The sequence below is a fragment of the Caretta caretta genome, chromosome 6 (assembly GCF_965140235.1).
Source record: "Caretta caretta isolate rCarCar2 chromosome 6, rCarCar1.hap1, whole genome shotgun sequence".
NCBI lineage: Eukaryota > Metazoa > Chordata > Testudines > Cheloniidae > Caretta > Caretta caretta.
Window position 1 is genome coordinate 131,650,439 of NC_134211.1, and position 12,042 is coordinate 131,662,480.

A 12,042-nucleotide genomic window follows, 5' to 3' on the forward strand; every position below is an offset into this window, starting at 1 on the left:
ACTGCCATAGGCTTTTGGTCAGACCGCGAAACTCTGGGAGGCTGTAGTCAGTTTGTGCAAGTGGGGCTAGTTCGCGTAGAGGAGTGACTGGCTTCCTACTGGCAGGTTTGGGGGAGATGGAGTCCAGGGCTGACTTGTAACTGAGGGGGCAAGTATCCCCCGCAGCCTCCCAAAATAGAGCCCAGCCAGGCATGGTGGGCTCTATTTTGGGAGGCTGCGGGGGATACTTGATCCATGATCGGACCCTCAGCACCTGCTGGACATGCCAGGCTTGGGGTTTCGGTTGAAACCCCAAACCCCAAGCAACTTCACAGGGCTGAAGCCCCACACCCCAGCTCCTCCCATGGGGCACCATTTAGGAACGGTGTGGGGGACACCTGTCCCACCAGAGTTATGAATCAGCCCTGGGAGCCTGCTGGGCTCATGCTGTCAGTCCCGCGGGGGTGGAGAGCATGGGGACCAGCTCTCCCAAGCCCACCAGCATGCAGCCAGTCACTCCTCTACCTAGCCCCACCCCGCACTACTGCCCACAGCCCTGCAGAGTTTTGCAGTCCAATCAAGAGCCACTAGCAGTCTGGATTTGGCCCACGATTCACCTATTGACTGCCCCTGCAATAGGCCCTGAACACGGCACCTTATGTGTTCATTGAACAGAGGCACTTGTGATGTGAAAAATGTTTCTCTGGAGTCTGGACCTTGACCAAGAAACCTGGACCTTGACAAAAATAACGGACTACCCCCCACAGTAGAGCTTTCCTGTGCATGCCTTAGACAGCAAGGAGCCAATGACCACCCCCTGTGATTCAGCAAAACGTGTGAGATGCTCAAGTGATCCTGGTCTCCATCTTGGGCCAGTAACTTCCCATACACAGGGGCTGTGGGCTTTGTTTGGGACAGTAAATTTCCCTCCACATGGCAAAGGATATAAAAGACACCCGAGACAACTCCATTTTGCCTTTTCCTGCTCCAACTTCTCTGGACTGTGGATTTACAACTGAAAAGGAGTATTTTGAACTTTGGACTGAGGACCTTCCAATCATTTGGAAGTTACCAGAGAGACTATTGCAAGGCCGCAGTCTATCCCATCACTGCTATAAACCTGATAATAAAGACTTTGCAATCATTTATATGTATGTGATCTATTAACCATGTATAACTCTCTTCTTTTCTTTGATTAATAAATCTTTAGTTAGTTTACTAAGGATTGGCTGACAGCGTGATATTTGGTTACGATCTGAAATATATATTGAGCTAGAGGTAACTGTCCGATCCTTTGGACTGGCATAACTTTAAATGTGGTGAAATGAGTTTTCAATAACCTCTCACTATATTAGACCTGTTTGTCTGGATGGGGGACAAGGGCTGGAATGCTTAATGGGGACTGTGTTTGGCTTCTGGTTAACCAGTGTGGTACTGCAGAACCTTGGTGAATCTAATTATAGAATAAACCACCAGTTTTGGGGAAAAGGACCCCTAGGTCCTTTTCAGCAGTTCTGCGGAAAAGGACCTAGGGGTGACAGTGGACGAGAAGCTGGATATGAGTCAGCAGTGTGCCCCTGTTGCCAAGAAGGCCAATGGCATTTTGGGATGTATAAGTAGGGGCATAGCGAGCAGATCGAGGGACGTGATCGTTCCTCTCTATTCGACATTGGTGAGGCCTCATCTGGAGTACTGTGTCCAGTTTTGGGCCCCACACTTCAAGAAGGATGTGGATAAATTGGAGAGAGTCCAGCGAAGGGCAACAAAAATGATTAGGGGTCTGGAACACATGAGTTATGAGGAGAGGCTGAGGGAGCTGGGATTGTTTAGCCTGCAGAAGAGAAGAATGAGGGGGGATTTGATAGCTGCTTTCAACTACCTGAAAGGGGGTTCCAAAGAGGATGGCTCTAGACTGTTCTCAATGGTAGCAGATGACAGAACGAGGAGTAATGGTCTCAAGCTGCAGTGGGGGAGGTTTAGATTGGATATTAGGAAAAACTTTTTCACTAAGAGGGTGGTGAAACACTGGAATGCGTTACCTAGGGAGGTGGTAGAATCTCCTTCCTTAGAGGTTTTTAAGGTCAGGCTTGACAAAGCCCTGGCTGGGATGATTTAACTGGGAATTGGTCCTGCTTCGAGCAGGGGGTTGGACTAGATGACCTTCTGGGGTCCCTTCCAACCCTTATATTCTATGATTCTATGATTCTATGATTGTCTGCCCTGATTCTTGCAGTCTTCCCTGAGTGCGGACTTTCCAGTGTGGTCCATCCCAGGCACTCAGTCACAAGGGGTTGTCAAACTTGTTTGCCTTATTAATAAAGTTGTCTTCACTATTTAAGAATAGCACATAACAAGGAGAGGTATACGATACTCAATCTTTTTGGAACTGAAACTTGCAGCTGAGGAGTAGAATGACAGTCAGGTCACAGTACTGTCTGGTATGATTAATAAATCAGTTTTACAGTCTTTTATAACCAGTCTCTTGACAATCTGTAAATTCCCTTTTTACACATGTGACAAATGTACATATCCCCTTTTGTTCAGTACATGCTGAAAATTTCCAAGCACATATTACAATATTTAAACTACCCATATTAATATGGTTATTGCATTTTGTGATTAGAACACTTGTTCTGTTAACTAGGCTACTATGCTAAACTTTAGGCAACTAAACTTTCCATTCCTCCTAGATAAAATTTTCCATTCTTAAGTTATGTAACTTTTATTAACACTCTTATTACAAATTATTCTTAAAGCTTGCTAGGTGTTTGGTTCTCTTGTCTCAGGCTTTTACTTAACAATGGATCCTTTGGCCTAGTGGTCATTATCCCTATTCAGGGTCAATGACTTTTATAGCCTTTCTCCAAATCTTATGATTGTAGGTTTGACTGTGATGCAAATTGGGCTAAGGCCCGCTGATATCCGGTCCATGTACCAAGTGTTTAGCCTCCCCCTTGGTCATCTTCCATGCATCATTGCAAGGTCCATCCCATCAATATAGCTCAGGTCTCCACTGAACATGTCCATCCCAATGCAACTTAGCCTCCCTCAACTTGTCTTCATCTGGGACAACTCACATTAGATCCCTCACAACCTCATTTTTCCCTATCATGGAGAGTCCAACCATCTGACTATCTCAACATCTTTGTTTCCGTGGTGGAGAGCATCCTGATTTCTTCTCTTGTGACTGCTCGGATTTCTGTTCCATACATGAATATTGGTTGAATTTCAGTTTTATACCGTAGCCCTTTATTTTATTTAAATTTAATTTAGTGATTTTGTATTACACCACTGTGGGTTCAGCTCCGGTTGCTACAGTTTCAAGCTCGACCGAGTGAAAATCACCTTTGGTACTTGTGTCAGATTTGGAGACTCTAGGAACATTAGAAATCCAAGGAGAGTGATCACTGACACAATCATAAGTAAAAAGTCTTCTCTGTCCTACAAGTTTTATTAAAGTAATAAGTAAAATGATAATTACCCACGCACATATAAATCCTAGGCAAGAATTCATAATTCATAATCACATCTTCAAAGAGATTCTAGAGTCAGATGGATCTTTCACCAGATAATCATCAATAGAGAGATGATTCCTGTTGGGGCTTTCTAGGGTCTTCCCTTTGGTCTTCCCACTCTTACCCAACAAGGGAACCTCTTTTCACATTGTAATTTTTGACCACATCTAACACCTTATGCGTATGCATGAAGATTTCAACTCTCTTTTCTTTATCTGTGCTTCCACACGCCTTAAATATTGGGGTACCCTGTTTGTCATAGGTTGTTTCTTAGTTCCTCTTATTCTCATTAGCATCTATGCACAACCTGTGGTCAAGACAGAAAAGTCAAAGATTTTACAATTGGGTGTCTTTTGGTCTTGGACAATACATTGTGGTCTATTGCAATCTATTTTTCTGTAACATCACCTATTGGCACGTCTGTTACAGTAATCTTGTGATTTACTGGCATAGGGTTATTTCTCAGTCACCAACTCAAGTCAAGTGTTCTTAAGCCCATGGCCTAGTCTGGCCAAGCTAAAATCTTACAGGCCTCAGCCTGTAGGCCCTGTGTTCCAGTCATGCTTTACTTATATAACTAATACATACTCCACACTCTAAATATTTGTCAATCTTATACTTCTATAATCCTATCTCTTAAAGCTGTTTAGCATATATTGATTATATAATAGCTATGAATTGACCATAACACCACATAACACAATGATAAATGGGTGATAAAATGAACTAAGTGGTTACAATACACTCTACCTTTTAATTCTACTGGCATCATTTAATCACAGAGAATTGGGGTCAGCCCCCACCATTTGTAGCACACAGTTCTGGTATGATGCCAGGCATCATTCAGGAGGGCAACCATTGGTCCTAGGTATTTAAACTCTTTCACTCTTCTAAGGTCTCTCCCTGTAATATCATTTATGGTGAGTCCTCCTTGGCCTCAGTTATCATAGTCTCAGTCGAACCACCATTCGCTCTAAGTCCCGCCTGCTCAAAATGGTGTTGCCACCGTTCAAAGCTGGTTTGCAGGGTTCCACAATCTTCTGCACGTATCATTAGCCATCAGCACACAGCATATTCCAAGGTTGCTCTGTTCGCATATCCTCACATATCCCTTCCAAGGCAACCACGCACACTTGCACGTTTGGTTTATAAAAACTAGGCTTATTCTTCAGAAGAATTTTCTCCAAAGTTAAATGACTTCCTTGCCATTCAGTTGTATAAAATCTACTCGTCCCAGAACTCACTGCATTTAGAAATCCTAAAAGGCAGGACTGAATTTGATTATATATAAAACCTTGATTATCTTAAAAGCAAGGGGGAAAAGATGATGTATAACAGAAGAAATAGAGCTGCATCAATTGTCGATGATTCTCTGACTGAAAGTTTCTTTTCTACAGATGGCAGCAGTGGAAGTAACAGTGCTGCACTCTGGGATAATCATAGCAACCCGTGAAACATGTAATCCAGGGGAGTTATTTTTTTTCTGATATTAAATTTTAATATCCTGAATATATATATTTAACACTGTGTCACAAGAAACGTAGCATTATGCTCACACTTAGAGCAACGTACTCCAGGGGCTATTTCCATCCGCAGCAGAAAAGGAAAACAAAAGAGGTTTGCAATCATAAGAACATAGGAATTGCTGAACTGGCTCAGACTTGAGGCCTGTCTAGCCCGTATCCTGTCTCTGACACTGGCTAGCACCAGATGGTTTAGAGGAAGGGGGAAGAATCCCACAATAGCAGATGTAGGATAATCTGCCCCATACATTAAGTCTCATCCTGGTCTCTAATAGTTAAAGACTAGTTTAAGATCTGAGGAATAAGGGTTAATAACCCTTCAAAAATTTAACTTTTATAACTCTGGATATTCTTGATATCCATATAAATGTCCAGTTCCTTACAAAATCTTGCTAAAGTCTTGACCTCAAATACTATCCATGGTAATGAGTTCTGCAGTCCAATGACTAATTAGTATGAACAAATATTTCCTCTCATGAATTTTGAATTTGTGATAATTCATTTCATTTAATGTCCCCCCCCACACCCCATTTTTGTGTTACGAGATGGAGGGAAAACAGAAGCTCCTGCTTTACCTTTTGTAGACCATTCACTATTTGATATCTTTGTATCATGTTCCCTCTTGTCTTCTTTCTAAATTAAACAAACAATCTCATTCATTTCAATCTTTTTTCAAAGGGGAGTTTTCCAGGCCCTTGAACATTGTCATCATGCTTCTCTGGACCCCATATATTTCTGCAATTGCTTTTTGAGATTCCGTGACCAGTACTGCACACAGTAGACTGGCTGCCTATGCAATCCATTGTGGGAGATAGGCATGTCAGAATGAGATTCACAAAAGCCAGCTCTCTGAGCAGGAGGCCACCTAAACCAGCCAGTAGTAGCTGGATCTCAGGAGCCTAAACCCAACATTTAAGCACCACTAAGTCTGTTTGTGGATCTGGGCCCTTGTCATCCCTGTGCTGGCCACAATTTGGGATCACACTATTGTAGAATCATTCAAATTGTTTCTGGTTTCTTGGTGAAAGAATGTTTTCTTTTTCACTTCTTGCAATTCAAGAGATGTTTACTTTTGTGGGTGGCACATAATGGAGGCTTGGGAGGCTAAGCCTTCCCAAACCTCTGCTAATGCTCCCCACTGTGGACTGGAGCTGGGCTGTGGCTGGTCGCAGAGCTCCTCTAGGGGGCCAGAGTTTGGGGCTCCTTCAGGCAGCCAGGGCTCGGGGTAGCTCAGGATGGTAGGCTGAGTCTTAGGGCTGCTTGGACAGGCCAGTTGGGGTCTTCCAGCTACAGTGATGGGCTCGGGGCTCCTCTGGCCCCAGTGGGCAAGAGTAGGCACAAGGGGCAGAGTGGGGCAGGGCCTCAGGTGAAAGGGGTGGGGACTCAGGCAGAAGGGGCAGGGCCTCGGCAGAAGGGGCAGGGCAGGGGCAAGCCTCCTCTAACGAGGCATTCACATGCTTCCCGTGTCTAGCCTCCAGTTAGAACTGTTTAAATGTATATCTCAGTATCACTTACTATGCTCCTTCAAGAACTAAAAGTTTAGTGAGTTCTCTGCTTCAGTCGCCACTTAACAAAACAAACATAACTCACATAACAAGGCCATCATATATTTGTTTACTGGAGTCATTCGGTAAATGCACACTTACTAAAATTATGAGTGTTTCGTTATGGTCTTCTCACAATTCAACCACAGGCCTGATACTTCTTTCAAAACGCCTTATGTGCAGAATATGTTGCTTCAGATAAGTTGACTATTTACAGGATACTGAATCTATTATAGGGCTGTAGTTTTAACAACAAATAATTTCTGAAAATAACATAAATCAAGGTTTGAAAAGTAACAAAGGACGTCTGATGTAAATCAACCTTTGTGCCTAGTTATTTTTCTTATTCTTCTAGACTCTGTATTTTCCTTCAATCAGTTGTGCTAGTAAATTTTGCAGTGATACACTGTGTCTGCAGTGCTGTTATTGCTTGAATGTGGCTAAAAATAACTCGTAGGGAATCTAGCTCTGAGATGCAGAATGCAAATCTTGTTTTGCTCTTGAAATCTGCAAATACAACTGATGCTGCATCAGCATGTCAGCTTCAACATAAAAAGAGCTTGATAAATAACATGCAAGGAAAGAGAAAATAAAGTTATAGACAATCTCTCAGCTGTGAGGTCTCCTTGTAGCTCCCAGTGTGGGAGAATATTTATTTGTGGAGATGGAGAACTAGGGACCCAAAATATGGAGCTTTTATAAAGAGGATGAGAAGAGTATGGGGGTGGGAGACAAGTATATTTGCAAATACAGCAAAAGCAAAGAAATCAAGGGATAAAACACCTACCTAAGGTGCCCTGCTCTGATCTATGAAACACGGTTAAAGCAGCGAGGGGTGAGTATGAGGAAGTGGTACTGTGCTGGGAATGGGCAACAGGGGATGGATCACTCAATAATTGCCCTGTTTTGTTCATTCCCTCTTGAAGTACCCGGCAAAATCAAGGAAAGGCTGAAACTGGCTCCACTGAGTGAAGAACAGGAATGTAATAAATGCCAGTCGCATGGTTTTGTGTGAAATAGACTTTGTCAAACAAACTTGATATATTTTTTTTGGATGACATTACAAGTTTGGTTGATAAAGATAACGGCACTTAAAGCTGTTTGACTCAGCACCACCTGAAATACTGACTAAAGTTAGCACTCTACAGAATCAATGTGACCCATATCAAATGGATTAAAAACTTGTTAACTGATAGATCAATCCTATTCACTATCTTATCAATTATTTAGAAGCAGATATAGAAAGCTTGTCCGTAACGTTTGCAGAAGATAGAGATCGGTGAAGTGGCAAATAATGATGAGGACAGGTAACTTATCCAGACAGATCTGGATTGCTTGGTAAACAAGTCTTTTAATGCAGCCAAATGTCAGAGCACACATTTAAGAAAAGAGAATGCAGGTTATACTTACAGAATGGAGGACGGGATCAAGAAAGCAGCGACTCGGAGCTCCCAGCGCAATGCGGCAGCTAAGGGGGCTCGCTCAATATCTGTGGGTACAAATAGGGGCAAATGGAGTAGCGCAGGGAGGCAGCATGAGCTCTGTGTGCAGCATTAGTGAGACCATTACTGTGGTACTTGGTCCAGCTCTGGGGTCCACAACTGAGCAACTGGAAAGGTTTCAGAAAAGAGCTGCAAGAATAATTTGATTTCTGGAAACCGGTCCTTATAGTAGGAAGCTAAAGAAGATCAATCTATTTATTTATCCAAGGGAAGGTTTAGAAGTGACTTAAAAACAGTGTGTGTGTACCAGCACAGGGAGGTTTCTAATTATGGAGGGATCCTTGATATAACACAAAACAGCAAAACAAGATGGCTGACACATTCAGACCGAAAACAAGTGCATAGAACATTGAAGGTAATTTGCTATGGAAGCAATTTACCCAGAGTTGTGGTGGATTCTCTATCTCTGGAAATCTTTAAATCAGGACTCGCTATTTTTCCAAAAAAGAGGCTCTTCTTCTATCACCAGGTATTAGGCTGGAGACAGCAATTACGGAGTGAAATTCTGTGCCCTGTATTATGCAGGATATGATTGTACTATTCCCTTCTGACCTTAAAAACCAAATAATTCTATATTAAATGAGGTGAGATGGTTAAAAAACCCTCTTGAAATTATATCCATTTTTATCAACTTCTTAAGACTTTCCAACATCTAACTTATTCAAAATTAGAAGATTCTGTGTATGTGCTCATTTCATCCTCTGGGCACTTTTCCCATAAATTAAAGTACAGCATAAAGCCAATAATTTAAACACTTGACCATACCCTTGTGCACATTTATGTAGAAAGCTACTAGTCCTAAAGGGTTAAAGTGCCCTGAAGAGGGGGAAGCGTTGTAATCACCAGATTATTCTTTTACTTTAAGTTTCCTTTTCTCTCCCCTTTGCACATTCATTACTGAAAAAGTTTCCCCTCACTCAATAAGCTCTGCATTTTCTTTCAGGGATGTTTACCACTGAACAAACTCTAAGTAATTAAACAATCCATTATACTGTTTTTAGAGAACATCTTTTTTTCTTTAGTGCTCTTTACCCTGAAGAAATAGGCAAATCAATAATGTGTGTTTTCTTTTTAATGTAATATTTTTATATACTGCTTTTAATTCCTCATGGACTCATAGTCCCTTCTGGCCTTAATGTCCATCATGATCATCTAGTCTAGTGATTCTCAAACTTTTGTACTGGTGACCCCTTTCCCATAGGAAGCCTCTGAGTGCGACCCCCCCCTTATAAATTAAAAACACTTTTAAATATATTTGACACCATTATAAATGCTGGAGGCAAAGCGGGGTTGGGGTGGAGGCTGACAGCTCACGACCCTCCACATAATAACCTCATGACCCCCTGAGGGGTCCCGTCCCCCAGTTTGAGAACCCCTAATCTAGTCTGTCCTCCTGCAGATCGCAGGCCACAGAACCTCACTCACCCATAGGCCCATAACCTCTGGCTAAGTTACTGAGGTCCTCAAATCATGGCTTAAAGGCTTCAAGTTACAGGGAATCCACCATTTACTCTAGTTCAAACAAGCAAGTGACCTGCCATACTGCAGATGAAGGAAAACAAACAAACAAAAAAACAGGGTCTCTGGCAATTTTCCCAGAAGGGAAAATTCCTTTCCAGCTCCAAATACGGTGATCAGTTAGACATTGAGCATGTGGGCGAGACCCATGATCCATAAAACTGGGAACGAATTATCTGTAGTACCTGGAAGCCCTCCCTATCTATTGTCCCATCTCCAGCTGTTGGAGGTAGTTGCTAATAGCAGTTGAACATGGGCCATACATCATTATAGGCAGTCTCATCATACCATCCCCTCTACAAACTTATCAAACTCAGTCTTGAAACAAATTAGGTCTTCTGCCCCCACTGGTCCCCTTGGGAGGCTGTTCCAGAGCTTCACTCCTCTGATGGTTAGAAACCTTCATCTAATTTCAAACCTAAACCTGTTGATGGACAATTTATATTCATTTGTTCCTGTGCCTACATTGGACCTTAGTTTAAATAACTCCTCTCCCTCCCTCACGTTTATCCCTCTGATGTATTTATAGAGAGCTATCGAATCTCCCCTCAGCCTTTGTTTGGTTAGACTAAACAAGCCAAACTCGTTAAGTCTCCTCTCGTACAGTAAGTTCCCCATTCCTCTGATCATTCTAGTAGCCCTTCTCTGAACCTGTTCCAGTGTGAATTCATCTTTCTTAAACATGGGAGACCAGAATTGCATGCAGTATTCCAGATGAGTCTTTTGAGTCTTGCAGCATGTCTGTTACAGTAAGAACATTTGTTATGATCACTTTTCTCCCCTTTCTTATATGTAGGTTCTATATATGCAATTCTCATGTCATCGGGTACAATCCCCGAGTTTACAGAGTCCTTAAAAATCCTTGCTATTGAGTTTGCAATTTCACTTGCCAGTTCCTTTAATATTCTTGGATGGAGATGATCTGGGGCCCTCAGTTTGGTCCCATTTAGCTGCCTGAGTTTGGCTTCCACCTCAGATGTGGTAATTTATACCTCCATATCTACATTCCCAATAGCCATCCTGTCACTGTCACCAAGCTCCTCTTTAAATAACCGAAGCCAAGTATTTGTTAAAGTGTTGGGCCAGGCCTAGATTATCTTTATTCTCCACCCCATTCTCAGTGCTTAGTGGTTACTCTTCTTCTCTCCTTGTTTTCTTTGTATATGTACGGCTAAAGAGCTTTTTAACTATTGGTTTTAATTTTGAAGGCCCAGCTCTGCTTGGCTTTTGCCTATTCACCAATACAAGGAGCCTGGGTACCAAACAGGAGAAATTGGAATTGCTTATCTAGGAGCATAAATTCAACCTAGTTGGTGTTACTGTGACCTGGTGGAAACATTAGTGCTATCGGGAATAAGCTGCTTAGGAAGGATCGAGTGTGCAAAAGGGGAGGAGGAGCAGCACACTACATCAAAGCTAGCATTACCCATTTATGGGTCTCTGTTTCTCTTCATGTCTTTGGTTTTCAACATCTCAATTTCTTATCAATGCTGAGTACAGGGCAGAATTACTTCTCGTGTCTTGCTTACAATACTCCTGCTAATACATCCCAGAATGATGTTCGCTTTTTTGCAACTGTTGACTCATATTTAATTTGTGATACACTGTAACCTCTATATGGTTTTCCGCAGTACTCCTTCCTAGTCAGCCATTTCTTATATTGTGTTGGCACAATTGATTATTTCTTCCTAAGTGGAGTACTTTACATTTGTGCTTATTGAATTTCATTCTATTTATTTCAGACCATCGATCCAATTTGTCAAGAACATTTTGAATTGTAATCCTGACCTACAAAGCACTTGCAACCCCTCTTGGCTTGGTATTGTCCACAAACTTTGGAAATGCTCTCTCTATGCCATTATCCAAATCACTTATGGAGATATCGAATAGAACCGGATGTAGGACAGATCCATGCGGGACCCCACTTGACTTGCCCTTTCATTCTGTGAACTGATGATAACCATTCCCTGAGTACAGTTTTCCAACCAGTTGTGCACCACTTTACAGTAGTCTATATCTCCCTCATTTGCTTATGGGGGAAAATATATCCTAGAAGGCACACCATCCGTTTGTCTTCCTATCCCTTGCAGAATGTTATTTTGATTATTCTGACTATTGACACCCCAGCCAGCAAGGATTGTCTGTCTCCCTTGAACAGTTGGAGATCTCTTTTGGAGCAAAGCTTAATTTACTCACAGTTGGGACAAACACTTTTGGTTTTCAAGTTTGTGCTGAAAACTCAAAAATGTTTGTGGAAAACTTGGATGAAAACCAGTTTGTTTTTACTGTTGTTGTTGTTATGGGAGCTGTTTGTTTGGATTTATTTGTTATTTTGCAAACTTCTATGGGAAAAAAACATATGTGGATGAGCTCTACTTCTTATGTGTTTTCCCCATTCACACATGACAGAGTGGATGCCAGGCAGAGTGAAGCAGGCATATGATAATTAGGTCGATAAACT